The following is a 17,422-nucleotide window of genomic DNA, read 5'->3' as shown; positions in this document are numbered from 1 at the left end:
TACCAGCTACCATCTACCAGCTACCAGCTACCATCTACCAGCTACCATCTACTAGCTACCATCTACCATCTACCAGCTACCAGCTACCATATACCAGCCACCATATACCATCTACCAGCTACCATCTACCATCTACCATCTACCAGCCACCATCTACCATCTACCAGCTACCATCTACCATCTACCATCTACCAGCTACCATCTACCATCTACCAGCTACCATCTACCAGCTACCATCTACTAGCTACCATCTACCATCTACCAGCTACCAGCTACCATATACCATCTACCAGCTACCATCTACTAGCTACCATCTACCATCTACCAGCTACCAGCTACCATATACCATCTACCATCTACCATCTACCAGCTACCATCTACCATCTACCATCTACCAGCCACCATATACCATCTACCAGCTACCATCTACCATCTACCATCTACCAGCCACCATCTACCATCTACCATCTACCAGCTACCATCTACCATCTACCAGCTACCATCTACCAGCTACCATATACCATCTACCAGCTACCATCTACCAGCTACCATATACCATCTACCATCTACCAGCTACCAGCTACCATCTACCATCTACCAGCTACCATCTACCAGCCACCATCTACCAGCTACCGTCTACCATCTACCGCCTACCATCTACCAGCCACCATCTACCAGCTACCAGTTATCAGCTACCAGCTACCATCTACCATCTACCATCAACCAGCTACCATCTACCATCTACCATCTACCAGCTACCATCTACCAGCTACCATCTACCATCTACCAGCTACCATCTACCAGCTACCATCTACCAGCTACCATATACCATCTACCATCTACCAGCTACCATCTACCATCTACCAGCTACCATCTACCATCTACCAGTCACCATCTACCAGCTACCGTCTACCATCTACCAGTCACCATCTACCAGCTACCGTCTACCATCTACCGTCTACCATCTACCAGCTACCATCTACCAGCTACCAGTTATCAGGTACCAGCTACCATCTACCATCTACCATCGACCAGCTACCATCTACCAGGTACCATCTACCAGCTACCATCTACCATCTACCAGCTACCATCTACCATCTACCATCTACCAGCTACCATCTACCAGGTACCATCTACCAGCTACCATCTACCAGCTACCATCTACCATCTACCAGCTACCATCTACCATCTACCAGCTACCATCTACCATCTACCATCTACCAGCTACCAGCTACCAGCTACCATCTACCAGGTACCATCTACCGTCTACCGTCTACCAGCTACCATCTACCAGCTACCATCTACCAGCTACCATCTATCACTTATCAGCTACCAGCTGCCATCTACCAGCTACCATCTACCAGCTACCATCTGCCATCTACCAGCTACCATCTACCAGCTACCATCTACCATCTACCAGCTACCAGCTACCATCTACCAGGTACCATCTACCATCTACCGTCTACCAGCTACCATCTACCAGCTACCAGCTACCATCTACCAGCTACCATCTATCATTTATCAGCTACCAGCTGCCATCTACCGGCTACCATCTACCAGCTACCATCTGCCATCTACCAGCTACCATCTACCAGCTACCATCTACCAGCTACCAGTTATCAGCTACCATCTACCATCTACCAGCTACCATCTACCATCTACCATCTACCAGCTACCATCTACCATTTACCAGCTACCATCTACCAGCTAACATCTACCAGCTACCATCTCCTCCTGATCATCATCATCTCTCTGTTCACATGCAGCTTCCAGCTTCACTGTCAACACAAACAGAGGCTCTACTGTCTATCTACTGTCATATTAAACTGCTGATAGTTTTAACTTGTTTACTTAATAATAATAATAATAATAATAATAATAATAATAATAATAATAATAATAATAATAATAATATAACTCATGCAGCTTACAGATTCACTGTAAACACCAACCCAGGCTCTACTGTATCTACAGGAGGTCCCGGTTTACGGCATCCTCAACCTACAGCGTTTCATCAGAACTGGTTATGTGGAACTATTTGACGAGTGGAGCACATGAATACGTCGTCACACAGCGCTATCAGATGGCTTTGTTTCCATTCTCTGGTTGTACTCCACCTTGGATTGTGCTACATTCACTAACTTTCTGTCCTTCATTATGGCTCCCAGCGTATGTCAGACTCTTCTGATGCTTGGAAGAAAAGGAAAGCCGTCTCCATGGAAATGAAATCAGATAGAATGAAACGCTGGGAACAGGAAGAAACACCTACCAACGTGGGTCACGTTGTAAAAACAGGTCAACATATTGTAGTGACCCTCTGTGATGAATGAGTGAGACTTTATCTGGTTCTCTGCTGGTTTATTGAACCTTCACACAGGCTACTGTGGACCGTAGCCAACGCCAGAATAACTAGAAAAACCCCATAACTTAGCTCCAGAATTAGCCGCCGTTCCCAGCTCTCTCTACTGCTGACTCTCAGCCAATCAGAGGTGAGCTAACTAAACATGGCACGTTCACTGACATCAGGTAAATCTGGAACTGAACAATAAACATTGAAACCTCACCATCAACAGCAATATCAGTCCGTTACAATATTCTGTTATTTTCTAGTAAAATGATTCATACATGCATGAAAGTCGTTGGTATTCGTGACTCTATGAACAACTGATCGATATCGTGATGCACGGAACGACTTTGGTTACATTTTGACTTATGGTGAAAATCGACTTACGTAGATCTGTAGGAACGAAACTCTGATGTAAGTGGCGGACACCCTGTACTACAATATTCAACTACTTCTAGTTTGAATTAGTTTTCATGCTTAACAATAATAATAATAATAATAATAATAATAATAATAATAATAATAATAATAATAATAATAATAATAATAATAATAATAATAAATCATGCAGCTTCCAGCTTCACTGTCAACACAAACCAAGGCTCTACTGAACACCACAGATATTCAACCGCTTCTAGATTTAATTTGTTTTCATTCTTAATAATAATAATAATAATAATAATAATAATAATAATAATAATAATAATAATAATAATAATAATAATAATATTTAATTGTCGTGTTGTTTGTTCACTATGGCTGGATATTGACCTGCATTTTAGAACTCTGACTTCATGGGTGGCTTTCCTGTAAATAAGGAGTTAAAATGAAGGGAATGGAGGTGACTGAAGGTAAAACTAAAGTTAGAGCAGAAAAAAACTCACATTTCAACCCAAAGACATTTAGACTGAACCCTTCACCAGAAACACTCCAGATAAATGACCTCAGCTCCTGTTAGACTCAGTAATAAATTAATTAAACTGTTTGGACTTTAAACTATCAGGCTGAGCACAAGCTGCCAGTAGGAGGATTTTCAGCCTCTGGTTCTCTCAGAGCAGATCCAGGGTCAGTTTATCAGAGAGGATCAGATCTGGGAACAGCCGGCGAGGCAGAACACAGACCGAAGGTCCAGGAGAGGAGCTGGCGGAAAGTTTCCCTGGAAACGATGACGAGCAGCGCTGCTAGAAGAACTTCTGACAGAAGAGATGTGAGCTGATCAGGACCATAAATAACCCTCTGATAGATAATTAAACAGCCTCTGACTCTTCAGTAAAAGAATAAACTCTGCTCTGAATAACTGAAGCTTTATCTCTGCTGCTGTTGAAACCGTCCTCCTGGTGATTAGTCGGTTGTAATTGTGCTTTATGTCCTCCTCTGTCCGAGTCCCACTGAGCCCATACAGACCTCCTTATTACTTCCTCCAGACTCTAGTTGTGCTGCTGAGATCTCCACCCAGAGCTGCTGGAACTGGAGGAGGATGAGTGAAAATGAGCCCCAGATTTCCAGTTAGCGGCTAAACGGCTGTAAAAGCTGCTGGATGCTGCTAAACAAACAACTACAAAACAAGCACCCAGCTCTGGATTAGGCTGCTGCTCTCACTGATCTGGTCTTTTCATGCATGTTGAATTTACATCATTGTAAAAGCTGGTTCTGTATCTGTATTACCTTCATCAATGATCAGAGTTCCACCAGAACCTCCTCAGAACATCTGGTTCTTCATGTTCATTAACTTTATCAATGATCAGAGTTCTACCTTCAGACTGGGAATATTTCCAGAGTTCCAGGTCCTTGGAGTCTATAGAGGTGGGTCTAGATTTATCACTTTATAATAGACTTTTTCCATCATTTCTGAGCCTCAGAACTTTAGCAGTCCAGCAGATAGACTCACGAATGACAACAATTATGACTAAAATGACAGGAGCTGGTCCAAAATTATGTAACACCTTTACTAAATAAGTTCAAAGCCAACTGGAACGCTGCAAAATTATCAAAAACTTTCTCAAATGAAACTTTCTCAGACTCAGATGGGCCAAAGTGTCTGAAGATTTCTTCAAAATACCTCAAACTTTTCCAAAGTTACCCAAAAAATTGTTAAAATGACTTAATTTGTCAAGACTTCAGGGCTGAAAAACACAAAACTCTGATAAAAACTGACCCCAGATCAGTTTAAATCCATCCAGGAGTCTCAGTCTGAACACTGGATCTGGTTTTTGTTCTTTTATTCACATTAATCAACTTCATAATTTGTCCAAAATACCTCAAACTTTTTCAATTTTGCCCTGAAACCTTAAGAAAATGAAAAAACTTTACCAAAAGGACCCAAAAGCCATCTGAATTACTCAAAAAAAAATGCCTCCAGACATTTCTAGATGGACTCCAAATATAGTAATTAATGCAAACCACTTTATTTGACAAATTTAATCTAAAATCCAAAGTTCTTCTTTTAAAATGGTGTAAAATAGAAAAAAAAGCAGCAAGGACTTCTAAAAGTCTGAAAAAGTCAATTTGTTTAATGAACACTAATCAAAATTCAATGATATTCAGCTCGAATGAAAACTGAGAAAAAACAGGAAGTCCAGCCTCTAACAGTCAGAAACCAGTGAATAGTTTTGGTGTTTCAGGTAAAAAAAATTTGTCAAATGTTTACATGTTGGGAGAGAAAAGGGTCATTTGAGGAGACAAACTCAGACATATTCTCCATATTTCCCATATTTTTCATATTCTCCATATTTTCTCCAAACATTTCCTCTCCTTCAGTCTGATGTTAATAAATGATGAAGAGAAAATCCACAATGAGAAGAAAACCAAAACTCAACCACTGCCACAACCTCAGTTAGGGTCAGAATACAGCAGATTACAGCAGAATACATTAGAACACATGACCTTTACTGTGCACGGAAACACACACACACACCCTGAAACACACATACACCCAGAGAGTGGCTGAAACCTGCTGAAACTCTCGTCAGTCGATACTTGACAGAACCCATCCATCCCTCCATCCATCCTTCCTGTTATTTATACCTGCCGCTCTCTGATTGGCTGCTGGACCAGACGCAGCCGGCCAATTAGATTGATCCTCCAACAACAGAGTAAACAAAGGTTACCATGACGTCGGGCGGCGGGAGATCAGACAGCAGAGGAGCTGTTCTGGTTGACTTTGGATGGAGGTACGAGGACGGAAACACATAAACACACACACACACACACACGCACACACACACACACACACACACACACACACACACACACACACACACACTGAAACACACTGCTGAGCAGGATATGATGGAATGACAGGATGTGATAATAAATAATAAAAATAAATTTATTCATAAAATGCTTTCAGTCAAAGTGCTGTACACAGAGATTAAAACTATAAAAACAGATAAAAAATAGTAAAAACAATAAAAACTAAAAATAGTAAAAACAGATAAAAACAGTAAAAACAAAACAATAAAAAAGGACATCAATAAAACAATGAGTTTAAGACTCATCTGTAACAGTAAACCAGTGGGTCTTCAGATTCCTGCCTGGTTTCAGCAGCTAGACTGTTCCAGAAAGAAAAAGCCCCAACCGTTTTTTTACAGACCTTTGGGTCTCCTGGGAATAGAAAACACCAGTGGGGACTTCTGGGTTCACCAGATTCAACAGGTACGACGGTATGATTCCATTTCCAGTTTTCTACGTTAGCAGCAGCTCCTTACAGTCTGCTCTAACTTGAACAGGTAGCTGGAGCAGAGAGGCTCATTTCTACTGGAGGTGCTGGTTCATCTGTAGACCACCAAGGCTCTTCTCTGGTGATTAAAGGACATTACAGGAATCTGAACGTGAGGAAACTAAAGCATGGATTAGGACCTCAGCATCCTGAAACCACAGAATCGGTCTTATCTTGGAGATGTTTCTGAGGTAGAGGAAGACCACTCTGGTACCTCTAACATGGAACTCCAACCAAAGAGTTTGATCAAAGAACACCAAGATTCTGGACTCTTTCTTTACAATGAATACCCCAGTCACCCAGAGACAGAGGAAAACTGTCAAACACAGGACTAAGAGGTCCAATAACCATCATCTGTGTCTTGGCAGAGTTCAGAAGCAGGATGTTAGTTGATAACCAGCTCCTACCAGCTGAGAGACAGACCTGAAGTTTAGCAGTGTCAGATCCACTCTGAAGGACCAAGGACATGTAGAACTGAAGATCATTTGCAGAACAATGGAAAGAGATCCCAAAAGAACACAACATTTGACCCAAAAGTGTCAGAGAGAAAACAGCAGAGGACCCAGTACAGAGCCCTGCGGTACCCCATGACTAACAACAGAGGACCCAGTACAGAGACCTGCGGTACCCCATGGCTATAGAAAACAACAGAGGACCCAGTACAGAGCCCTGCAGTACCCCATGACTATAGAAAGAAGAATCAAGATGGTAGCGTGCACAGACGCAGCGGCTAGGAGCTCTTACAACTGGTATAGTTTTTGTACTTTACTGGTGGCACTGTGTATTATTTTACACCGTTTTCATGCTGTGGCACTACAGTACAGTCGTACTGAACTCCTGCAGCTCAATACAGGAGTATTCCACCTGTCACTGGAGTACTTCATCCCTCCTGAGATCACTAGACCATCTCCTGGCCCCCCGAAGCAGGCTGGAGGAGGAAACGCTGTGAGCGGAGACAGAAGAGAGGGAAGTGGGCCGTTATCTGGATCAGGCTAAAGGCTAACCCTTTCAAGGCTCCATTTCCTACCATCTTCCTCTGAAATGCCCAGTCGATTCACAATAAGATGGATGAAATATGACTGCAGATGACCACGCAGAGGACTATCTACAACTGCTGCTGCATGACTTTCACTGAGATCTGGCTGGACAGAACCACTCCAGATGCAGTGATTGAGCTAGCGGGATGCACCGCCTACCGAGGCGACAGGCCCGTGGACTCCAGTAAGAAAACTAGCGGGGGACTGTGCATTTATATTAACAACTCCTGGTGCACGGACATCACAGTAGTGTATAAGGCGTGCAGTCCAGATGTGGAAATCATGCTGCTGAAGTGCCAGCCGTTTTATCTCCAGAGGGAGTTCACTGCTGTTCACATCTGTGCTGTGTATATTCCACCGGATGCTAATGCCAAGCTAGTGCTAGCACAGGTCTATGAGATGATCAACAACAGCCTAGTAGCACATCTGGACAGTATTTTTGTTGCAGCTGGGGACTTTAATCACACTGACTAAATCAATAATTAAATTAATTGACAAGATTGTCGCCACAAAGAGCACAGGCCTAGGGGAGCCTACCTGTCCGGATGGGAGTTTTGCCTCTGGTTACGTGATCGACGCCTGGGGGAAGTGGAAGGGGATCATGTGCCTGGCACCCCTATCCGTGGAGGATGTGGAAGATGTTTATATATTCAGATTTATGATGACAGGTCTGCTGATAATTGGCTTGTTCACTGGCCTGAGCTTCTGGAAAATCAGGAAGACCGCAGAAAGAAACGACGTCCAAACTCTGCTGGTCTATGCAAACGAACGGATCACGGCTGCCGATTCTCGGTATGACGAACTCAATCGTAAGATGAACAATTTGCTTGGTGTGACTGTTGATTTGAGTCGCAGATTGGAAGCCATCAGGGTGAGAATCGCTACTGCTGAGGTCTAAAATTGTTGAGAGCAGTAGGGAGAAGGTGAAATTACTTCTCTCCCGCCCAAACATGTGAATAACTGATTACATTCTGGCGCCCCTGGAACAATAACAAACTCCTCTGGAAGTTTCATGGCCAAGAGATAGCTCTCCTAAACCCCCCCACTTTCCCAAGGACACCTGTTGACTTTTGGACCGGGCCTACCGAGGACGTCTCGATAGCAACCTGCTGTGTTATCGCGCTCCCACCCTCGCGAACTGAGACACCGGAGGTCTGAGACGGAAGAAGATGGGCTACACGCATACACACACAACGGACTCATGAACTGAGGACTGAGCTAAACATTCGCACACACATTCCCATATCCACCATCCCCCCTGCCTCCACAAGCTTCCCTCACTATACACAGGAGCCAGGAATCCATGCACCTGCACAGGAACCGGCTAACTGTGCAGTGCTCCCCCCTCCACCTCCCCATATCCTTATCCCAACTATCCTTGTCTAACGTCATGCTTTGCCTGTTTGCGGGTTTGTTTTTTTTTAGGTTCCTTCTCAAATTGAATTTCCCAACATTGGAGGTTTCATTTGGTACAACGAGCCTTTTTTTTCTTTTACTCTCTGCTATCCCTACCCAGATCCCAACATGTTCTTTTTTCTTTTTTTCTTCAAGAAAGGTGCGCGCAGCACTGCGCAGCAGCCGGAGCTGTCATTGGCAGGGCAGCTCGAATGAAATTTCGTTGTATATGAAAATGTGCAATGACCAATAAAGATTGATTATTATTATTATTAAAAAACAGTTCTTCACAAATTCCATTGAAACGTGAAGTGTGCTACTAGAGGAGATAAGACTTTGGATCAGGTGTATACCAATGTAGCAGACTCATATAAGGCCCAGGCCCTTCCCCACCTGGGACTATCAGACCGTCTCTCACTTCTGCTGCACCCACGGTATACACCCAAGATCAAAAGGGCCAGGACTATTGTTAAAACTGTTAGAACATGGACAGAGGATGCTATTCCTCTGCTTCAGGACTGTTTCCAGCACACAGAGTGGGATGTATTTAAAGGGCAGGGCATGCACACACGTGACTCTCTGGACGATTACACCACAACTGTTTTAAACTACATCAACTTCTGTGTGGATAACGTTACATCATGGAAACAGGTCCGTGTGCCACCAAATCAAAAACCTTGGATGACTCATAATGTAAACCAACTACTCCGAGCTAGGAACATAGCTTTCAGATCTGGGGACCCCGCTGCTTACAGCACAGCCAGGGCTGAACTTCGGAAAGGCATAAATACCACCAAATTACACCACAAAAGGTGTATTGAGGCCAAATTTGCCAGCTCCACAAACCCCAGGCAGGTGTAGCAGGGTATCAAGGCTATTACGGACTATAAATACAGACCTACATCTACCTCAGCGGACCCCACATGTAGAGTCCATGGAACATCAGAGTGCTGACCTGAGATTAGCAGGTTGTTGTCATCCAGCAGGTCAGACGAGGACGGAGGAGAAACATGATGATGAATAATTCATGGAGACTAATCCTAACCCTCTGACTGGTCAGATCTTATCCAGAGGAAACGTCCCGGGCTGATAGAAGAGAACCAAGAAAAAACTACATTCCACAATTCTACCTTCTACGATTCTACCATCTACAATTCTACCTTCTACGATTCTACCGTCTACGATTCTACCTTCTACGATTCAACCTTCTACGATTCTACCTTCTACGATTCTACTGTCTTCTATTCTACTTTCTACGATTCTACCTTCTACGATCCTACCGTCTATGATTCTACCTTCTATGATTCGACCTTCTATGATTCTACCTTCTACTATTCTACATTCTACGATTCTACCTTCTACTATGTCCTCTGGTTCAGATTTTGGTTTTTACTGCTTGTTTTGCATCATTTAATAGTCGTTTTGTGTCTTTATGTGGTCATTTTTTGGGTATTTTGTGTCTTTTTATGGTCTTTTATGGTATTTTTGTGTCTTTATGGTCATTTTGTGGGTATTTTGTGTCTTTTTATGGTCATGTTGACAGACAGAAGAGATGGGAGGAAGGACAAAGGAGGTGGTTGGAAGGAACAACTCTTGTTTTTATTTATTATTTTCTATATATTATTATTTATTTGAATGTCTTTAGGGTTTTAAAACTTTTGTGCATAAATATTCAGGTTTTAACAGCTGTGTGTGTATATTTGCAGCTTTTTCTGTCTTCTGTGCATTAATTTCCAGGGTATTGACATGCTGCTATTGACCCAGACTGAATGCACTCAGAGGGAAAAGCGTGGAATCGATGGCGTGGATGTTTTAACATTAATACCCCTCATGTGGGCAGATATTGATCATTTAGCTGGAGCATTAATACTGATCATAACGAGAAGGTCAGACAAACAACAACACGAACCGACACATCGACCATCAGACTGGAGCTCCAGCTGAGGAACCTCCTTCATCTCAGACCTCAATCTTTATCATCACCAGCATCCACGGTAGCAGAGATGAAGGTCACGGAGACACTTTGGAAGACACGGAGACACTTCCAAAGCGTGTCTTTTAAAATACTTTAGGAGACACGGAGATGCTTTGGAAGACACAAAGACGCTTTGGAAGACACAGAGAAGCTTTGGAAGACACGGAGATGCTTTCGAAGACATGGAGACACTTTGGAAGACAATGCGACACTTTCGAAGTCCTGGAAATGCTTTGGAAAACACGGAGATGCTTTTCAGGACACAGAGACATTTTTGGAAGTCACGGACATGCTTTGGCAGTACTGGAGATGCTTTGGAAGACATGGAGACACTTTGGAAGACACGGAGACACTTTGAAAGTCCTGGAGACGCTTTGAAATTCACAGAGATGCTTTGGAAGACACTGTGACGCTTTGGAAGTCCTGGAGATGCTTTGGAAGTCCTGGAGACGCTTTGGAAGACACGGAGATGCTTTAGAGGACAAAGAGACACTTTGGAAGACACGGAGATGCCCTCGAAGACATGGAGACACTTTGGAAGACACTGAGACACTTTGGAAGACACGGAGACACTTTGGAGGTCCTGGAAATGCTTTGGAAAACACAGAGATGCTTTTCAGGACACAGACATTTTGGAAGTTACGGACACGCTTTGGAAGTCCTGGAGATACTTTGGAAGACATGGAGACACTTTGAAAGTCCTGGAGACGCTTTGAAATTCACAGAGATGCTTTGGAAGACACTGCGATGCTTTGGAAGTCCTGGAGACGCTTTGGAAGACACAGAGATGCTTTAGAGGACACAGATACACTTTGGAAGACACGAAGAGACTTTGGAAGTCCTGGAGACGCTTTGGAAGACATGGAGACACTTTGGAAGACACGGAGACACTTTGGAAGACACGGAGACACTTTGAAAGTCCTGGAGACGTTTTGAAATTCACAGAGATGCTTTGGAAGACACCGTGACGCTTTGGAAGTCCTGGAGATGCTTTGGAAGTCCTGGAGGCGCTTTGGAAGACACGGAAACACTTTGGAAGTCCTGGAGATGGTTTATTTATTTATTCATTTTATTTTAATGTTTATTTGGCAGGGACCATACATACAACATTGCCACAGAAAAGGGAAAATGCGATGCATGTAAGACGTCTAGCTTCAGCTAATTTGCAGTCTTTGTCCCTGGTCAGGTGTTTAAAATACAATGAAATATACTAAATACAATCAAAAAATGCAATGACACAAATACAGTGAATAATACAATAAATAAATAAACACAGTTGCAGTTGTCAATTACTAATAAGAGAAAACAGAGTCGCATTTAACATTGAACATTAGTAAAGCGCTGTTATGTTGACAATGACATGTAAAAAATTAATGTTCACACTTCTGGTGCTGCTTGAGCCAGTATTTAACTTTCACACTAAACCTCTTCAACTCTGTTTGGGATTTAATTTCTGACGTTAAGGAATTCCATAGGTGTGTACTTTGCACTGATAGAGATGACTGGCCAGACGTTGTTCTGCATCTTGGAATTTGATACACAGAGACACTTTGGAAGACACAGAGACACTTTGGAAGTTCTGGAGATGCTTTGGAAGACACGGAGACACTTTGGAAGACACGGAGATGCTTTGGAAGACACGGAGACACTTTGGAAGACATGGAGACACTTTGGAAGTCCTGGAGACGCTTTGGAAGACACGGAGACACTTTGGAAGACACAGCGATGCTTTGGAAGACACTGTGATGCTTTTGAAATCCTGGAGATGCTTTGCAAGACACGGATATGCTTTAGAGGACAAAGAGACACTTTGGAAGTCCTGGAGATGCTATGGAAGACATGGAGACACTTTGAAAGTTCTGGAGATGCTTTGGAAGACACGGAGACACTTTGAAAGTTCTGGAGATGCTTTGGAAGACACGGAGACACTTTGGAGGACATGGAGATGCTTTGGAAGACACAGAGACGCTTTAGAGGACACGGAGACACTTTGGAAGACACGGAGATACTTTGAAAGGCCTGGAGACACTTTGGAAGTCCTGGAGACGCTTTGGAAGACACAGAGATGCTTTGGAAGACACTGTGATGCTTTTGAAATCCTAGAGATGCTTTGGAAGTCCTGGAGACGCTTTGCAAGACACGGAGATGCTTTAGAGGACAAAGAGACACTTTGGAAGTTCTGGAGATGCTTTGGAAGACACGGAGACACTTTGAAAGTTCTGGAGATGCTTTGGAAGACACGGAGACACTTTGGAGGACATGGAGATGCTTTGGAAGACACAGAGACGCTTTAGAGGACACGGAGACACTTTGGAAGACACGGAGATACTTTGAAAGGCCTGGAGACACTTTGGAAGTCCTGGAGACGCTTTGGAAGACACAGAGATGCTTTGGAAGACACTGTGATGCTTTTGAAATCCTAGAGATGCTTTGGAAGTCCTGGAGACGCTTTGCAAGACACGGAGATGCTTTAGAGGACAAAGAGACACTTTGGAAGTCCTGGAGATGCTTTGGAAGTCCTGGAGACGCTTTGCAAGACATGGAGATGCTTTAGAGGACAAAGAGACACTTTGGAAGTCCTGGAGATGCTTTGGAAGACACGGAGACACTTTGAAAGTCCTGGAGACACTTTAGAATTCACAGAGATGCTTTGGAAGACACTGTGATGCTTTGGAAGACACTGTGATGCTTTGGAAGTCCTGGAGATGCTTTGGAAGACACAGACACACTGTAGCAGCTGTCACACGATGAAGAATGTGTCGCAGCAGATCTGAGAGGACCGTGGACCAGAAGATGAAAGGTAAAAGACCTTCATTCCTCTGATTCGTGTCTGAAGCAGAGGCGATCAGAGGGAGATTTAGAGGCAGAGAAGCTGCAAATCCACTCTTCAAAAAGAAGAAAGATGGAGGAGAAAATAATATGAACAATCATAGACGCTGGAAGGAGCATTTTAACATCTAACACCAGGATCATCTCACAGATATGAGGCACTCTGTGGGAAACCTTTCAAAAACGAAAAAGCAAACTAACAAAATAACTCCAGAGTGAGTGCAAGTGCTCCTTTTTTTCAAAATAACTACAAACCTGATTAAAATGATAAACTCCTGTCCAACATTCTTCAAAATCTGCTCTAAATGAGTTCAAATCAACCAAAATGCTGCTAAGAACAGTCCACAGTCACTTAAAAACCATCCGGACCGGCATGTTGGTCGTTGGTTGATCAGGAGTTCTAGACAATCAGAGAAGAAACCAGGACTCACTCTGAGAGGAGATGTTTTCTCATCAAGTTGTTTACAGTCTAAACACTGGATCTGGTTTCTGGTCATTTCCTCTAAAATCATCTAGTTTCATGTCTTGATTGTCCAAGATGAGATCCCTCAGATTTTAAAGGTTTACCCTGAAACCTCGAGAAAATGACTGAAGCCAGAATGAAAACTGAAATGTTTAAACAATAGATTCAAACTTTCACCTAAATGACAGAAATGTAACCCTTAATCTAACCCTTATGATCAACCCTGAGGAAAAATTACCTTTAAAATCTGTTTTAAATGACCTGTAGGGCTCATGTCACCTCCTTCTGTAGGAATTCTGTGTCTTTTTGTGATGATTTTATGGATTTTTTGTGGTAATTTTACCTTTTTTTTCTAATTTTGCATCTTTCTGTTGTGATTTAGGTTATTTTGTGTAGATTCTGTGTCTTTTACAGTAATTTCACATCTTTTTAAAGGAATTTTGTGTCTTTCGATGTTGATTTTGTCTCGTAGTGATTTTATGTCTTTTTTTGCCAATTTTGCATGTTTTTGTAGTGATTTTGTTTTTCTTTGTTTTGATTTTGGCCCTTTTTGTGGAGTTTTTGTGTCTTTTTGTAGAAATTGGATGATTTTTTTTCTGTTTGGGGTGGTTTTGACCATTTTGATGGTGATTTTCAATGGTTTTTTTTGGTGATTTTGAGTATTTGGGGGTATTTTGCATTTGTTTGGGTGATTTTATCTCTTTTCGTGGTGAATTTGTCTATTTTTGTGGTAATTGTCCCTTTTTTGTGATGATTTTGCATCTTTTTGGGTGATTTTGTGTCTTTTTGTCTTGTGTTTGTGGTAATTTTACATTTGATGAGGGACAGAGACAATAAAACCATTCTTTTGTAATGAACTGAGAGCAGAACGGGCAGGATAAAGCCCCTCCAGTCGATGCCAGAGCCACTGATCAGCTCTGACGGCTGCCTCATTCCCTAAATTGAGTGGAACACAAATCATGGATGAAAAGGTCCGGTTCTTCTCCCGGAGGAGGAGGAATGTTGGGAAGGCTTCAGTGAGGATCGTGACAGCAGCCAGACACTCTGAATAACCAACAACCACAGAGATGTGTTCGTGTGTAGCGGGATAATTGGATGCTGCGTGTGCATGCTAATCTGCTGCGTGTCGAGCATGCCACGCCACATGCTACGCTGTACGCATGTGCTGATGTCCAGATATGATCTGGCGTGTAGAGCGGTTGGCCTCCAGCAGCAGCCTGGGGGTGAATCTGAGGAGGAGGATGGACGAGGATGAAAAACTTTAATTTTCAATGTTAATGCTATTTACAGTCTGGACCTTTTGTTTGTTTGCTTGTTTTTATAACATTCTTCCTGTGAGTTTAAAAGTTATTACTGTACTCTTTACTCACAGTTTTTAATTTGCATTTTCATTTTTCAATCCTTTATGCACAAAATTAATTTTTCCTTAAAATGACGGCAAATATGAGAAAATAGTTTGTTTTTCTATTTTCATTCTTTTTGGCTGATTTAAAAACAGAAAACGTGTCACTTTATAGTCAAAGGTTGTAAAAGAATAAATGAATATTAATAAAATCAGACATTATTTACAGTTCTGTCCTGTTTGGTTTTACAGTTAAAGTTAATTTAATACTTTTCTGTGATTTTATTGGATATTATTTGTGTTAGTTTTCATAAAAACCCTGGAAATCAGTGAAATATCAGTAAATGATTTTATTTTTTAAAGTGTTTGTCATCCTGTGATCAGAACTAGAAGATAAACTGAGAGTCAAAATGTTCCTCTGGTCCTCCATCAATCTTCTTCTTCTTCTTCTGTTTGCTCCGTCATCCTGTTGGGGTTCAGAGGTTCTGAGACCTCCTCCTGGACCTCCTCCTGGACCTCCTCCTGGACTTCCTCCAGGTCAGAGACACACTCCGGTGGTCGTGGAAAAGAGACCACAGAGATCCGGAGATAAACAGACGGAGATGAGAGCTTTGGGTTATCGTCTTTCTCCCACTGGGTATCGACTCTTCCTCCGGGGGGGAGGAGGAGCTTCTCCATGCTCTCCTTCACTCTGAAACCTCCAAACTTCTTCTGTCTGATGTTTGTTGGATCAAACCGAGTCTCACGGAGCCGACAGACCAACAACGGGTGCTCTAATTGGCTCTTCCGCTGGAGTCCTGGGGAGGATCTCCATCGATCAGCAGGAGGAGAAGACAGAGGAACCAGGCCTGATCCCCCATGTGGAGATTAATGGTTGCTCCCAGCAGTGGAGGACGCTGGTGGGAGGTCCCAGGATGGATCGATCCATTCCCTCAGACAGGAGAAAAGTTTTAGTCTTTGAGAAAGAACGTCTGGAGGATGAGGAGGATGAAGACAGAGAGGAGGAAGATCAGGACGAGGCTGTTGGACCAGAAGAAGCTCTGGAGGAGGCCGAAGATGCTGAGAGACTTTAAAGTTTTAACTGCAGGATTTAAACCGTGAGACGTTAACAGATCCATTTAGACCAAATTAATAAAGAATCTGAGGAATGTTTCAGGTTCCAGCATCATTTTCTCAAACTGACATCATAAAGTTAATATTGTGAATAATTTAAATTCAGAATTCTGCATTAGATGATTACAAACAAAAGCTGATGAACTTTAATTAAATTCATCTGATTTAATGTTTAAAATTTAATCTAAAATTAGGATGCAGAATCTCATTTACAAATTAAATGTTTAGTTTCAAACATTATTTTGAGTGCAGTTGACATAAAAACAATGAAAATAATAAAAGTCTAATTTTTAAAAAATGGTTTTCAAAATTTAAACAACTGCTGTTCAAAATAATTAAACTAAAAACATGCATATAATAATAATATTATCTGTAATTTATCAAAACAGAAAAATTTCATAAAACAACTAAAAATAAAAAATGTATTAAATATGTCTAAATATACATTTTTTCCTTTTATAAAACTGCAAATATTTCTTAAATAATTCGATATTTTGTTGGTTTTAATGCAGCAGAAACATGTTATTACCAGTTTTTCCCAGGATTTTTTGTAGTCAACATGTAAATTATTATTTTTTTAACTTTTATTTTTGGCATTTTTTAAAACCTGGCCTGTAGAATGACATGTTTTTGAGGAAATATCACCATTTTAAACTTAGATTTAGTGAATTTTTCTGATGGAAACAGTAAGGGGGTCAAAAAGTAGTAAATCTGATGGTTCAGCCTCTAATAAATTGTATTATTTTGGTATTTTTTTTTAAAAAAGACAACATGCTTTTTTGGGTTTAGAGGGTTAAAAAAGGTTAGATGTCATCAGATTTTAGGTTTTTCCTCATGGTTCATTTCAGAAACTGTGAATACATATTTCTATATCTGACCTCTGCCTTGTGTTTGTTCCATTCCACCTTAAAAAGGAAACCATCGAGTCGTTTCCCGTCATCCTCTAAACTCCCCCTGCCGTTAGAAAGTCACCCAGTGGACGGTTCAAACCCTCCATCTTTCCTTCATGTCCAGCCCTTCCAGAGCGATAACGTTTCCTCCGTCCGATCATCTCCATCCTCCTCCTCCGGTTAAACATCAGCCACAGCAGCAGAATCCTCTTTCTGAGGCAGCAGATTAGGACAACAGGATTTAAATAAGATCACCTTCCTGCAGAGCTCTGAACCAATCTGCATGAAATATCTGAACCGCCGTGGAAATGAGATT

The 17,422-nt window shown here is 42.0% G+C and overlaps 1 protein-coding gene across 1 annotated transcript in view; it reads right to left on the bottom strand.

Moving 5' to 3' along the window:
- Positions 1-17,422, bottom strand: part of LOC111583312 (ephrin type-A receptor 7-like) — a 245,918-nt gene that overhangs the window by 117,224 nt on the left and 111,272 nt on the right. The gene's annotated exons all lie outside the window — the stretch shown is intronic.

The sequence above is a fragment of the Amphiprion ocellaris genome, chromosome 15 (genome assembly GCF_022539595.1).
Source record: "Amphiprion ocellaris isolate individual 3 ecotype Okinawa chromosome 15, ASM2253959v1, whole genome shotgun sequence".
Classification (NCBI taxonomy): domain Eukaryota; kingdom Metazoa; phylum Chordata; class Actinopteri; family Pomacentridae; genus Amphiprion; species Amphiprion ocellaris.
The sequence above is the reverse complement of the archived record's forward strand: the minus strand, read 5'-3'. Positions and strand labels throughout refer to the sequence as shown.